Source organism: Mesoplodon mirus (assembly GCF_964341445.2).
Source record: "Mesoplodon mirus genome assembly, chromosome: 3".
NCBI lineage: Eukaryota > Metazoa > Chordata > Mammalia > Artiodactyla > Ziphiidae > Mesoplodon > Mesoplodon mirus.
This window is the reverse complement of record NC_138978.1, coordinates 108,451,050-108,464,755: the sequence shown is the minus strand read 5'-3', so window position 1 is coordinate 108,464,755 and position 13,706 is coordinate 108,451,050. Positions and strand designations below refer to the sequence as shown.

Sequence of the window (13,706 nt, the reverse complement as noted above, 5' to 3'; positions counted from 1 at the left end):
ACCCCCCCGCCACCGACTGCAGTGTTCTCTGCACCCGGCCTTCCTTCACTCCTTTACCAGCCTCCCCACTTAGGCCGGGGATGGGAGTTCTTTCCTTCAGCCGCTTTCAGAAAGTGTGGTATCAAGAAGACTTGCCTAGAAGTCAAGAGGCCTGAATTCCGGTCCTGACCCTGGCCATCTGTACTTGGCTGCACCCTTGTCCTTCCAGAATTGCGTCCTCCTGCATAAATGACTGATCCTCTCTGTCATTTTGTAACCATGTCATCTCACTAAGCATTATAAAACATTTCCTCTTCTGAAGTTTTTCTCCACTCTGATTAGAAGAAAGGGGAAAAAAAATCTTTGAACTGAAGCTATCACTTCCTCCAGCAACTGGGACAATATTTCTGCTTCACACGTATTGCAAGCAGGTCCGGCGATTCCATCAGTACTGGTAGCCCGCTGCTGAGGCTCCTGGTGTGTTAAATAGCATGTGCACCTTGTCCTGGCCTTCTGGAATGAAGCAAGGGAGAGGCAGGAGCTTTGTGCTAGGCTGAGTGTTGCTGTGGATGAGGCACTCAATGGCTGCAGGCGTCTGAATCCTCAGAAATAACAACAATTACTGCACATGCCAAAATCTGTCCTCCAAGGCAGCAAATGCATCAGCTGCTGGTTATTTTCACACTCTGGATAAAAAGCTTTCGAGAAAATCTAGTACAGAATACAGTCTTACCCTCTGCTTGTCTGCACCATTCCTTCTGCCCGCTGCCCTCTCCGCTGCTTTCATTCCTATAAGTGTAGCTGGTCCAGGCTTTAAAGTCCTTGTCTCAATGAGCCAGGAGGAAGACATTTCTGTTTGGGCCCTTCGTGAATGTGGAAGAAGCAAGAGAAGAGACACCTGGCTATACGTCTCTGTGCCAAGGCCGGTCTGACCTGGAACCTGCTGGAAACCAATCCAGTGTGGACGGGTTGTCTGACAGCCACAAATGGCTCTGACCATTTTTGGATTCAACAAGCATTCACCGAATGCTTACTGTGCACCAGGCCTCGTGCTAGGACCAGGAGAGATGGTGATAAACATGGCCGGGATCTAATAATCCAGCCGCCATGAATCCAGAGCCACAAGCTCTCTGATCAGGTACCATGGCCATGTTATAGGGCTTGGCACACAGTAGGCGCCCAATAATCAATCTTTGGAGTGTGTGTTTGTTATTTATGTGTTATAATTTACTCAAGATCCTAAAAGCTCAGGGACAGAAACGGAGCTATTCAGGGATGGAAAGGAGCACTTATTAAACCAACATGTGCCATCAGAATGTGATCAACAATTTGCTGAGGGGGTATCCAGGCTTATATCCTGCTTACATCACTTTTAAATTTCCCTCTTACACACTTCATGGAAAAGAACCACAAGTGCCCCAAATCCTTTTATCCTTCCGGGTGATACCACAAGGACACATATAAAAGCTCTGTATTCAACAACCAAATACTCTGCTATTCTAAAATTTTCAACTTCATCCCTAAATTCTTGGACAGCTATTATGTAAGGCTTAGGGCTGGTGCTTTCAAACAAGTTTATAAGTAACATGATTGATGAATGAATTTGTCCTATGGTCTGGAAATTCCTTTGTTTCACTGACGATGATAAATTTCCTAATGGATCACCCTGACTCTGATGCTACTTCTATAGAAAGGGCCATTCATGGTGGCTCTGGTCACTTACACTCACCTCCGAAGTGTGTTCCTCTACCAGTTTGTATCTCAGCAACTCAAGTGGATGAGGCTTTGCTGGGAAATAATGAGGTCATATCAAACCTAAAGCTCCCTTCCAAGTCTGGGGTTTTCTCCTACCTCATCCTTCTAGAGCATACATAAGTGGGTGAACTTAGGTATGGGAGCAAAGACGAAAACAGAAAGAAGCGGAAACCTCAGCCCAATCTGTGTCAAGTGTCTAAGCAGGGACTCACCTTGCTCAAGTGCCCTCCACTGGGGGACAAGTGCCACTCTTGGACTTAGAGCGGGAACTCCTGTGCCTCACTAAACCCTGGCACCTGAGAGTGACCTTCACCTTAATTGTGCTGCCATGGCTTCACCCATAAAGGGAGACTGGGCCTCTCCCTCTCTCTCTCTCCCTTCATGCCTTCTTCCCTTGTTGACTCAGGCACAGTATAGGGGTTCAGCATGCAATTTGCTCAAGGAAGAAGTGAAGAAAAACATCTACAAGCTCAACACCAGAGGGGATGGTGGTATGAATTTTCAAAGACCCACAAATCCCCCAGAACATTATTAAAATTAATGATTCATATTTGGTAGAAATCTGACTTAAGGGGTATTTCTGCCTTGCTAGTATGGGCCATGGGTCAGACAAGTTCCCCCATCAAGGTCTGTATCCATGGAACCCAAGAAATTTCAGAGGGCAATCTAGGAGATCCCACCTCACTGAAAGTATGGATGGTGGAAGAAAAGCAGAATTTAGGTAGGGCTTGGGGTGAAGCAGAAGGCTCTCTGCCTAGGTTACTTTAGAGTCACAGAACTCTTGCAAAATTGATGAAAGCTGCGGACCCTCTACCCAGAAAAGTGCATACATCACACACAGCCAGACAAATTTGTCTAGAATTTCAGAAGGATGGGGGACCCCTGGGAGGAAACTTCCGGAGTCAGGGCCTTAAGTTAATGCTCTGATTCTAGGTGCTGATGCCTAAGGCCTCTGCCCCTCGTCCCTACGCAGGACTTGCCCCTACCCCCAGGGTCTTCTAGCTGGTTCTGGTTCTTGGAGCCACAGTCCACCCTCGTGTCAGAGAAGCCCCGGCACCTGTATCTCCAGAAGCTCCCCTGGGTGCTCTTTTCTCCCAGGGTGACAGGAGGTGTCCCGGGAGAAGGGGTCTCTGGGCTTTTACTCTCTTGGCTGCCAGGAGCAGCTGAAGCCTAGGGCACGGACGACGCCGGCAGACACTCCCGTGCCCTGCTCCAGTCGCTGGCTGCAGGCGACGCGGGAGGGAAAGGCGGGGAGGTGCGGGGAGGGCCGGGCGATTCAGCCCACCCTCAGCTTGTTGGCCCGTTGGCAAGCGAGACCAGCACAGTCTGGTGCCCCAGAAAATCCCTGGCCAGCCGGGCTTTGCGCGCGGCCCCTCCAACCCTCGTGCGTTTCCTTTTGACCTCTGGAGGTTTGAACCCCTTCTTGGCTGGGTCGAGCCGGCCCTCCTGGGAGAGATCGATCTCTCGTCCCCAGGATCCCCTACTGGCGGGCACCTCCGCCTGGCCAGAGCAGGTGCGGGGCTGGAGCCGGGAAGGGTTGGAGTGGGGGAAAGGATTTGGAGTGGGTGACTCAGGAGTCCGGGAGGAGGGGCTAAGAATTCAAGAAGCCTGTGTTAGAGCAGCTCGGCGCTCCGGCACAGCAGAGAGCGCTGGGAGCCAGAGGGGAGCGCAGCGGTGAGTCAGGCTGCCCCGAGCCCAGCCCGAGAGGGGCGCAGCGCGGGCACGGGCGCGGGCCGGCGTGGCTGGGCTCCTGGGGAGAGTGTGCATGGATCCCGGTCTGGCGAGATCTCCGGGCACTCCCCGAGGCTTCCGCGGGCTGAAGTGCGGCCATGAGAGGAGCGTCCCCAGTGGGTGCGGGAGCGCGGGAGCCTCGGCGGGCGGGAGAGTCGTGGGGAGCAGCGCTCTCTCAGGTCGTGGAGTTCCCGATGTCCCGATGGCCCGAAGTCTGGGAGGCAACCCTGGCGCCTGCAGTCGCCGCGCGGCGGTACCGGGGACTAGCTAGACGGGGACAGCGCGCAAGTGAGGGAGAGCGAAAGAGCGTGGCGAGAGGGATGCGCGGGCTGCGAGCGCGCTGGGGCCGCAGGAGTGGTGGTCTGCGCCGCGGAGGGCTAGTGCACGGCGCGCGGGGGCTGGGGTGTGCGCCGAGTCCCGAGCGAGCGCTACGCTGTCCCCAGGTAAGGGGACGAGCGGGGCAGGGGGCTCTGGACCTGGTGCAGGGAATGGAGCAAGGGTCTCTGGGCTCCTCCGCGAGTCGTTAGAGGGCTGGGAGTCTCGAGTGAGGGCCCCAGGGGTTGATAGGGGAAGGCTGCTCGCCAAGGGACCTCCATGGAAGGTCCTGCTACGTGGGTCTCACGCCTCACCTCCAGCTGTCTGCCGCCAGGTGTGGGAGAAGCTGTCATGGAGGGGTGGGGCGGGCAGCACTTGGGTCCAAGCGACAAAGACCCAGGGGAGGGAGAGGACTTGGGGTCAAGGAGCGGCATCTTTGAGCCATCGGAAACAAGCAGCTTCATTCTGATTACAACTCTCCTTTCCCTTTCCAAAAAAAAAAAAACAAAAACAAAAAACAAAAAACAAAAAACCTCTGAGATTCTCATGGAAGGTGTATTCTGCTTGAACTTTCTCTTCTCTTGTGACTTGAGAGATTAAAAAAGAGCCTGCTTGCTAGGCTGGTTTTTCCAAGTTGTTCCAGGTTGGAAGTTGTAACAGTTTGTAGGATAATTTATGGGTCTTTCATGCATTAAAGTGTATTACTGCAAAGCCTTTGGGTGCTATGGGTATTAAGGAAAACTCAGTGCATGTTCCCAGCTGGAAACCAAAATAGGGCTCTCCTGGGTATCTCTGCCCCCTCTGTTTTCTGAGGCCAGTGGAAGTCCTGGAGAAAAGACACTTGATTAATTGTCTTGGCTCCATCCTCTGGGCGCACCCATTGCCAGCCAGCCCCCTCCTCCCCCCACATGTGCACTGCCAGCTGCATTCTTAAATTCAGAAATGGAAGTGGAGGGCCCACCAGTATCTCCTCTCCAGGGTCTTCAAACTCTTGAAGTTGTCAGTTAAGTCTGCTGGAGGGGACTATTTCTCCCTCTCAGAGCATACAGAAAGGCAGCAGCCATTGGGCCCTGCCAGCTCTTCTTGTGCAGTGTTTACAATTTCCTATCGAATGTCTGAAACTTTCCCCTTCTGAAGAGCTACTGAAGAATGACTACATTAGATGTGGAAGGGTCTCTTCTGTGGAAGAAGTTGTATGTCAGTCCGGGCAACCCAAATGTCAATCCACTATGGGCTATGTTCCCAGAGGTTCAGAGGCAACTGAGGACTGGGGGAGCGGGGTGAGTGAGAGTGGTCTGGGGGCTGAGACTGGCCCTGCTGGTGTTGACTCACAGAGGAAATGAACTCTCCTCAAACTTGGGTCGTTGAAGGGGTTTGGGGTTAACATCACATGCTGTCAACTCCTCCCCCATATGCTTTTCCCAGTGTTTTTGTGCAGGTGGGAAAAAGGGCAGTCTTGAGGCAAAAATGTTAGGAGGCACCAGGAATGGGAAACCAAGGTCTCTGGGCCCCAGGGACACATGTTTTGACACAACTGTAGGAGTACCTCAGAGGATTTTACAGCCAGCTGCTGGTGCCACGCCATCCCTGGACAGCCCTCTTACCCCAAAGCAGCCCAGACCCACTAGAGAACTGGAAAATTGGGTCTACTCAGGGCAGCCTGGTGACTCTTTCCATACCCTTAACCTTTGTCAAGGAGTGAGGTTCCCACCTTCTCCTATCACCCACCACACGTCTCCCCCACCCAGAGGGCCAGAGGGAGCAAGGGATGAGGCCTCACACTCTCCTCTTCCATGGAGAAATCTGCGCAGTGGCCAGGAAGGGGGCCCCAGCTGCCGACATCAGCAGGGAGGGTAGGGCATGGCAGGGCAAGGCTGGAGCCCGAGGGAAGTTTCTCATCATTACTGAGATTAAACTGATGAGAAAATCGCACAACTTTACTTTTAAGTGAGTGCTGAACACTCCTGCTGCACATTCGTGGAGTGCCTTATTTCAGTGGCAACTGCATTGGAGCCACAGGAAAACTCCTCTCTGCTCTCAGCAGGCAGTGGAAAGCTTGCCTAGGACTCATATATAGTCTCTATATCTCTGAGCAAATAACCCATGTCCCCAGAAGGCTTCTCTTTCTTTGACTGGCACCTCTGATCTTGCAAACCATCAGCTAAACTGACAGCTCCCAGGCTCAGCCGGTCCTGAGAAATCAACTCTGTGATAGACCAGTTTCACAGAACAGCATATGGTGGCCTCTAGTAAGTAAATGGAGATGAAAGACCCTTCCCCAACCCTTTACTAGGGATCTTGCTTCCTGGCAGTGGGGAGACCGTTAACATCCTAACTCCAAATAGCAGTAAAATCGGGCTGGCCCTGAGGCAGAAATGCAGCTGGAGAAGCTCAGGCTTTGAGGTCATTGACCTTTTGGTTGGTTGTGCACAGGGATGGAACTGTCACCATTTAAGCTGAGATGATAGACCTTGAGACACAAAATTTGGCCAAGATGAGAATAATGAAAACATACAATAAAAAAGCGTCGTAGATTTTTTCATTACTCTTCTATGGGTTACTTTCCATGTTTTGGAGGACTTTCTATAGGTTATTGGCCTCAATAGGAATCACATTGAAATGATCTCTTGATATTTTTCTCCTGTATTTTGGGGAAACTTCCTGTGGTAGTTTCCTGAATTATAAGACAGGAGGGAAAGTAGCTTTGTGACCTTGAGCAAGTCACTAAACTTCCCAGCCTTCACTCTCCCAATCTATAGGACAAGGGTAATGGGTTAACAGTGTTTCTCAATGGGGCTATTGGCATTTGGGGATGATTCTTGGTTGAGGATGACCTATTTATGTAATGCAGGAAGTTTAGTATCCCTACCTCACCTACTAAAATGACAGAAATGGTGGCAACCCCAAATCCCCTCCCCCCATATATGGCTAAATGCTTATTAAAAGGATAATACTGCTCCCGGTTGAGAAGTCCCTTGGCAATTACCAGTAAGGACTTTTCTTTCAGGCCCTATGTTCGGGTCATCTATTATTTAATCATTGAACTGGGGCTTCAGAGGTCCAGCCCTGGGCTTCATCCTCCAGGAGCCAGCATATCAGGCTCCGGGAAGCCGCTGGCAGGGCTGTGGTCCCGCTGGGCACCATCCTTTGCTTTTGTCAGTGGACTGTGACTACAAATGACCCACATGAAAAGAAAACCAGAAAGAGTGGGGAGAAGGAATGGGTGGTATTAGAGCATGGCAGCTTCTTTCTCTGCCATATGCTATTAAAAACACAGGCAGACTGCCTGCCCCGGGTGTCCACAGCACTGGGAGGAAATCCTTCTCTCCTTTACTAAATGGATCACACTCTGGCACCAGGAGGTCCCTGCTCTGAATGAGAGAACAAGGAAGCAGAACCCTCCCCGGCACTGAGAGCACTTCATACAACATGGGCACATGTTGATATCAAATTAATACAACAGTGCCCAAGCTGTGAGAATAAATGGGAATCAATAACGTGACGTTTGATTGAAAAAGGAAGCTAGCAATGCTACGCTGGAGGGATGGTGCTTGTAGCCCTGGGTTTATTCTCACGTATCCTTTCCTCTGCCCCAAGGTCTCCCTGGAGGACAAAAAAATAGGACCATTTGGTTATTCATAGTGCAAACGGCTAAAACGAACAATGACTTTGGAGGGTATAATTGCTTACTACTCACCCCCAAGCAGTAGAAGAGAGAAAACTACCAAAGCAGTAGAACTGGCAGAGTTTGAATTTGATTCCTAATGAGGCCCCCAAAAGTGGTCACTGGAGACTTAAGGAGATTCCCAAATGAGGTTGAGACTGGTCTGATGATGCAATCCGGCAAGTGGGACTAGGGACAATGCCTTTTGAATGGCCAGGTTTGGCCAGCCTCTTTCACACACGGAGCATCTTTTTATTAGTGGTAGTATTAGTCAGTCAGACAGTCAGGGTTTCCCTGAAAATTCCCCACTGGGGTAAGCAGACAGAGATGTTTTGGCATTGCCCGTGGGGACCTCTGCAGGTGGAGAGCTCTGAGAGTGGAACGATCTAGCTCCGAAGTCAGTGGGCATGAACAGCCCAAACTTCCCACAGAAGCTATTCTACATCGAGGGCAGTTACAATCCACTACTACTGGAATCGTCTCCCAATAGCCACAAAGTATTTGTTGTTTGGTACAGATGGGCTGGTTTTCCCATTTCCTTTGGCTGTTCCTTCGGTAGCCAGGGTTGGTGGAGTATATCATCTGTCTGCACACGGCACGCTGTTCCCGAGTGAGCCCAGGGAGGGCCGTTTGCTGGAAGCCATGAGAGCTCAGCCCGGGTTCGGGGAGGGAGGTCCTGTCTCTGCCCCCCATCACTGTGGATCTGATGTGTGGCTAAAGTGACTTGCGTTTCTCACTTGTCCAGTCTGGAGAAGTGCCGTCCCATGTCTGGACCTGACCAGGCCCGGCTGGGCGGTGAATCACCTCATCCTTTGTCAGTAACCATACGTTGAACTCCCACATTGTATGAGAGGCACCAAGAGAGGCAGGCTCCCTTTGGTTTGTGGTTTCGAAGGAAGGAGCAGTCATGCTGGGCTCTAACAGCCTGCAGGCAGCTGGACTAGGTGAGCAGGGAGGAAGGAGATGAGCACCAGGAGACCAGAGATGCAGGAGGGCATCTCTTGTACCCAATGTTCCTCTTCTGTGAAACAGAGAGAACAGTAGGACCTGCTCTGTTGGGCTGTTGTGCACGTCAAGTGAGATGATACTGACGGGACACCAGCGCAGGCCTGGCACACAGTGGAGCAGGCACTCAACAAACACGCAGTCCCTTCCCTCGTGTTCTCCTTCCGGGGTACTGATCTGAGGGAGTCCTCCTTTTATGCTTTTCACTTCAGATCGGACAACATCATCTTTGCATTTTTTATGCCTCTGTATGTGTAAAGCTTTGCTGCACTAGGAGAAGAAATCTTTCTGGAAGCACTGAAGCTTCTCTAGGAATTTACCCACCTATATGTTGACCTTCTGTAATGAACATTCTCATCGTGATAGAATTTGAACCAAACATTTCACCTTCCGAACTACCTTGGCCTCATAATCTCTGAGTAAAAGGAAACTCATGGATATTCTCCTGCAATTTTCTTTCAGAGGCAAACTTCTCCTCAGACTTGTATCTCAGAGATGTTATGTAATGCTCTCTAAATAAGGCATTTCTTGCGAATGGCCATTTGTACTGGCAGCTTTAGGAGTGTTTCAGTTCCTTACCCCGCATAACAAACTCCTCCTCCAACAACTTGTTTCCTTGGGATTTTATGTATCTTACTTATCAAGTTTACAAGAGAAGGAAGAGGAGGAGGTGAATTTCTCTATGGCAGCCAGGCGGGCATTTGCACTCTCCCACCCCAAGGGTCAGTGGCTGGGCAGCTGTTGATGAATAGCGTATAACCTGTGGTTAAAGGGAGAACAGTCCTCCCTCCCCGGGGAGGCAGGCTCACTGGACATCAGGCCACTGGACTGATTTTCCTTCTCTCAATTAGCATCTTGATTAATATGCTAACCAGGGGCCTGGGCACTGTGGAGAATCATAATAAATATAAATCATGATCCTGCCCAAGGAGCTGGCTCTAGAGTGAAGAGAGGCTCATCAGATAACATAAATGAGGCAAGGCCATGAGCCGATGGGGACTGCAGTAAACTAGCGAGGTTATGCCCATCAGAAGGGGACAGGCCGTCTGTTGCTTTGCGGGTTTGTAGGTCTAATGTGGCCAGATCTTCCAACTTTTCCAAAAGAGTCAAAACTTTGAGTTTGAATGTATAGTGTCTTCACTTTTCAAAACACCTGTGGAGACCAAACAAAATCTGTCTGCAGCTTCTTTTGTCTTGTCATCTAGATGAACACACTTGGAGCAATTGAGACCAGTATCAAAACGGAAACTAGGTGAAGAAGTGCGAGCTGTGTGGCTCTCAGAGAGGCCTGAATGGCGTGGTGCTTTCTCGAGAGGCTTCCTGAGGGAGGGGATGTCCTGCACGCGGGTAGGATCATATGAAAGCAGCCCTGGCACAAAATAGAACTAGCTTCAGAGGCAAGCTTTGCCTCTCGTTGGCTCTATAACCACATTACTTAATCCCTCTAAGCTTCAGTTTCCTCATCTGTAAAAGGGCCTCAAAATGCTGATCTCGGGGGACGGTTGCGAGGGTGACAGGAGGGAGGGCTGGAAAACCCTTACTTAGACCAGAGTCTGGAACACTGGCAGTGCCCAGCGAGCCTGAGTCCTGTCTTAATGCTGGGTGGGTGGGGTTTAGCCAGTCCAGAGGGCATTAAAGGGCCAGAGGCACGAAGAAAGGCCCCTCACTGAGCTTTGTGAATAGCTGCTTTTTGAGGACTTGAGCCTCAACTGCTTTTCCTGTCCCAAGAGAAGGACAGAAGGTGTAGGCTATTTTTCTCCCCTCCTGACCTCTTCCTGCTTCTCCCCACTGCCTGAGACCATGTGCCCGCTTGCTCTGTCAGAATGCCACCCTTTAAAAACCTGACCTGGGCCAACAGCAGAAAAATACAACTCGACTCCATAAGAAGGAAAAGTACTCCGGGAGGCTGTATAGACACGCACGGCAAATATTCAAGGAATTCTTAGGAATAAAAAAAAAAATTCATAAATCTGGGTTTTTGCATGAGGCCATCACAGGAACATGTTTTCTCAATTAGCATACACATTGCTTGGAGTGAAGTCACTGAGTCCGCGGCTCCTCAGGCTGACTTGTGCTGAAGCCACCTGATCTGGACCTCACTTTCCATGATCTAAATCTGATTCAGCCAACCCTGTCCCTGCCCCTAGCTGCCGAAACAACAAAATCACCCCCAAATCCTAAACCAGGGTGGAGACGTACACACCACACTGCAAAGCAGTCTAATTTCAGATCCTGGGTGTACTCACCAAGAACTGAGAAAGACAACACTATTCTCGATGGTGAAGTGATAGAGTCTCAGCAGCCCCTTGCATTGTTCTTTTCCTTGGGCATTTATTGTTAGATGGTGACTGCACTGCCCCGTCAGAGCAGATGTGTCCTTTAGGTTCTGAAGGCAGAGAAAATAGTTTCTTTTGCGAAAGCATGCATCAACTGCTTAAAATATTACTAGTCTGTGCCTGAGATCAGCGATTATGTTTTCTGGATGGTTTCCTGGACTGACTCTTTTCCAAGTGAACGGCTTTGTCAGAGATTTGTAATTTCTGAAATATTTGATTAATGATGTCCCCTCATCAGAGGGATGGTCCAGGGCGCATAATTAGCAGCCTGCCTCCAAAGCAAAGATGCTGCCCAGCATCCAACAAGATCAAGCAGGAAGTTGAAAAACATTTCAAGTGTTACTCTGCCATAGAGTAAAGGAAAGGAAAATGGTTTTCAAACTACAGACCCATTAGGGGGATGTGAAATCAAGTAGTACAACAGTCTCTCTCTCTTTTTTTTTTTTTAAAGAAAGAAGTAGAGTAAATTTTTAAAAATCAATATGCGTTGCATGGAGAAAGGGAAGGTATTCATGAAACTTTTATTTTAGTTGTATATACATTTACACAATATGTGTGCATACCGGATCATGATGGAAAATGTATTTTTTCACTGTGAGTCATGGTTAAAAACGTTTAAAAGCTACTGGCACAGACAACAGCGTTGTACAGAAAAGGGCATCGCTCTGAAGCCAGGCAAACTTGGGGTTAAATCCCAGCTCTGTGATTCCTAGTTGTGTGATCTTGGGTAACTTAAGTACTCTAAGGATCAGTGTCCTCATCTGTAAGGTCAGCCTAATTGCTTCCTCATAGGGCTGTTGTGTAGGTTAAGTGACAAAGATGTATAAAGTGCCTGGTACTGTGCCTGCCACCAAGGAGGCCTCAGGAAGCAAGAGCCAATGGCATCATCTGTCTTCTCCTTCCCCCACCCCCACCCCCTCCTCCTCTTCCTTCTTTATCTTCTTCTTTGAGACTAATCAACCTCATCAGAACCATGACTTCCCTAGATGTTTCTATCCCTAAGGTTGGCTGTTTCTCTGGCCAACCCAGCGAGGAAACAACAGCAGTCATATCTCATCTTTGTCCCTACCTTTCTCTAACATCTTTCTCCTATTTCACGCTTGCATAGCCATCTTTCTGTGATTCTGTTCCCCAGACATGATCATGACAGTAATTGTCCAAGGGGCCCAAGACATCCCCCTCCCTGTCACTAAGAACCATCAGAGAGGTATCCCAGCCTTCCCTGGCCTTGTGACCGGGATGAATGCTTTGGTCCTAATGTGGTGGTATAGTGACTCTGTATGGAGCTTCTGTTCCCACAAATCACATCCTTCCTTCTCAGTATATTTTTGTAAGGGCAACAGGGCTAAGATACCATTAAAATGTTGACATTGTCAAATTCTTAAGAAGTTCCTGCCCAGAGCAGAGAGCCTAACATTTTCTCGAGAGCGAGGCTCCAGGCGGCCCCAATGTGGAGGGTTTCAGTTTCTCTCCTGGTATAAACAGCCTAAAGGCTCCTGGTGTGGGCCCTGGAGCTGACAGCTTCAGGTAAACCAAACCCTAATCCTGACTCCGGTCCACAACCTGGCCCCAGTGTGTCATTGACCCCAGACCACCCCTTTCCAGCTGGAAGTGTGGAAGAGTGACCCACACCAGGGGCCACAAAGATGACATGCCCCAGTTTTCCTGAGAGCCTGGCTAACACAGCCCCTGAAGACAGATCAGGGATGACAAAGTGCTGCCTCTTTGTTCAGACGGAAGCTTCACCTTTCTCCCTCCTCTGTTTCCCGTGCTCGCCTGGGGCTCATTCCAACTCTTTTCTTGTAAAATGCCCTCCCCCTGGGCCCCATTTTCACCACTCAGATTCAAAGAGGATTATTAGTGACATCTCCTCAAATGCTGAATTCCTATCCAGACCAAAGGTTTAACGCTCCTTTCCAGGCAGTTAAGTCATCTCTATTTGAGGGTGCAGAGCAGGGGGCCTACGGGGAGAAGGCAGACGTGGATCTGGTGTAATTTTCATCTCTGTAAGAGTCTCCGTGCTTTTCCACCACTCATCCCACTATTCCCTGTAAAACTAATGTCACCAGGCCAGTTGCACATTTTAAATAACATTTATAGCAGAAGAGAGACATCTGTGATATCATACCCAGCCCCTTTCTCCTTAAGCAGGTGGGTTATACTGAGCCAAGCACCAGGAGCTTGACTGAACCATAAGCAAAGCAGCTAAGAGGCTGTTTAAATCCATCACTGTTGCACCTGGGTTTTTTGTTTTGTTTTGTTTTGTTTTTAAGAAAAAGTGAATGCTGACTTAACATTTTCTGTGCCCAAAAGGGGGGGAAAAAAGCATATTTCCACCCTTTCTGAAACTTGCAATGACAAATGGAATCAACGGTCCCAGAACATGACATACCACCAAGAATATTTCTTATGCATGAAACGAATTACCTTTCTTTTCATCTGGGTTCAAGGGTATTGTGTCCTCTCACGGGGAAAGTGTGAACACTTAGAAATGTTTTCATTTTCTTTTTTAGGAGGTCAGACACCAAAGCCTGACTCCAGATTTCATGTCCATGTGTCAGCATCTCTGTATCTTGGAAATGAAAGAAAATATTTAGGGAGTGGGGCTTTTAAGTATTGTTTTGATTTTTTCTAAAAAAGAGTGGGACATGTCAGAAAGTAGAAGGCTTAATAAAGCAACAAATATGTTTCAAAGATTATTTTTACAGCACCTTTATGATTAAGGGGAAAAAAAGGAATTTTAAGTTGGCACAGTGCACAGAATGTCCTCCTTCTAACCATTTCCACTTCTTAAATGATTATGGACCTATTGCAGAATTCTGACTGGCAATACTTGTGCTTGGGAAAATTTCACACACCTCTCTGAAGCTTATTTCTTTTATGGATTGGGAAAGTTGTTATGTAAGAAAGAAAAATGGTTA

The 13,706-nt window shown here is 49.1% G+C and overlaps 1 protein-coding gene across 1 annotated transcript in view; it reads left to right on the top strand.

Annotated features, from left to right (window-relative positions):
- Positions 1-3,343: 3,343 nt before the first annotated feature.
- Positions 3,344-13,706, top strand: part of NGF (nerve growth factor) — a 50,544-nt gene continuing 40,181 nt past the window's right edge. Inside the window, exon 1 of the mRNA XM_082615565.1 lies at positions 3,344-3,408. The gene's annotated coding sequence lies outside the window, so the exon portion shown is untranslated. The remainder of the gene's footprint in view (positions 3,409-13,706) is intronic.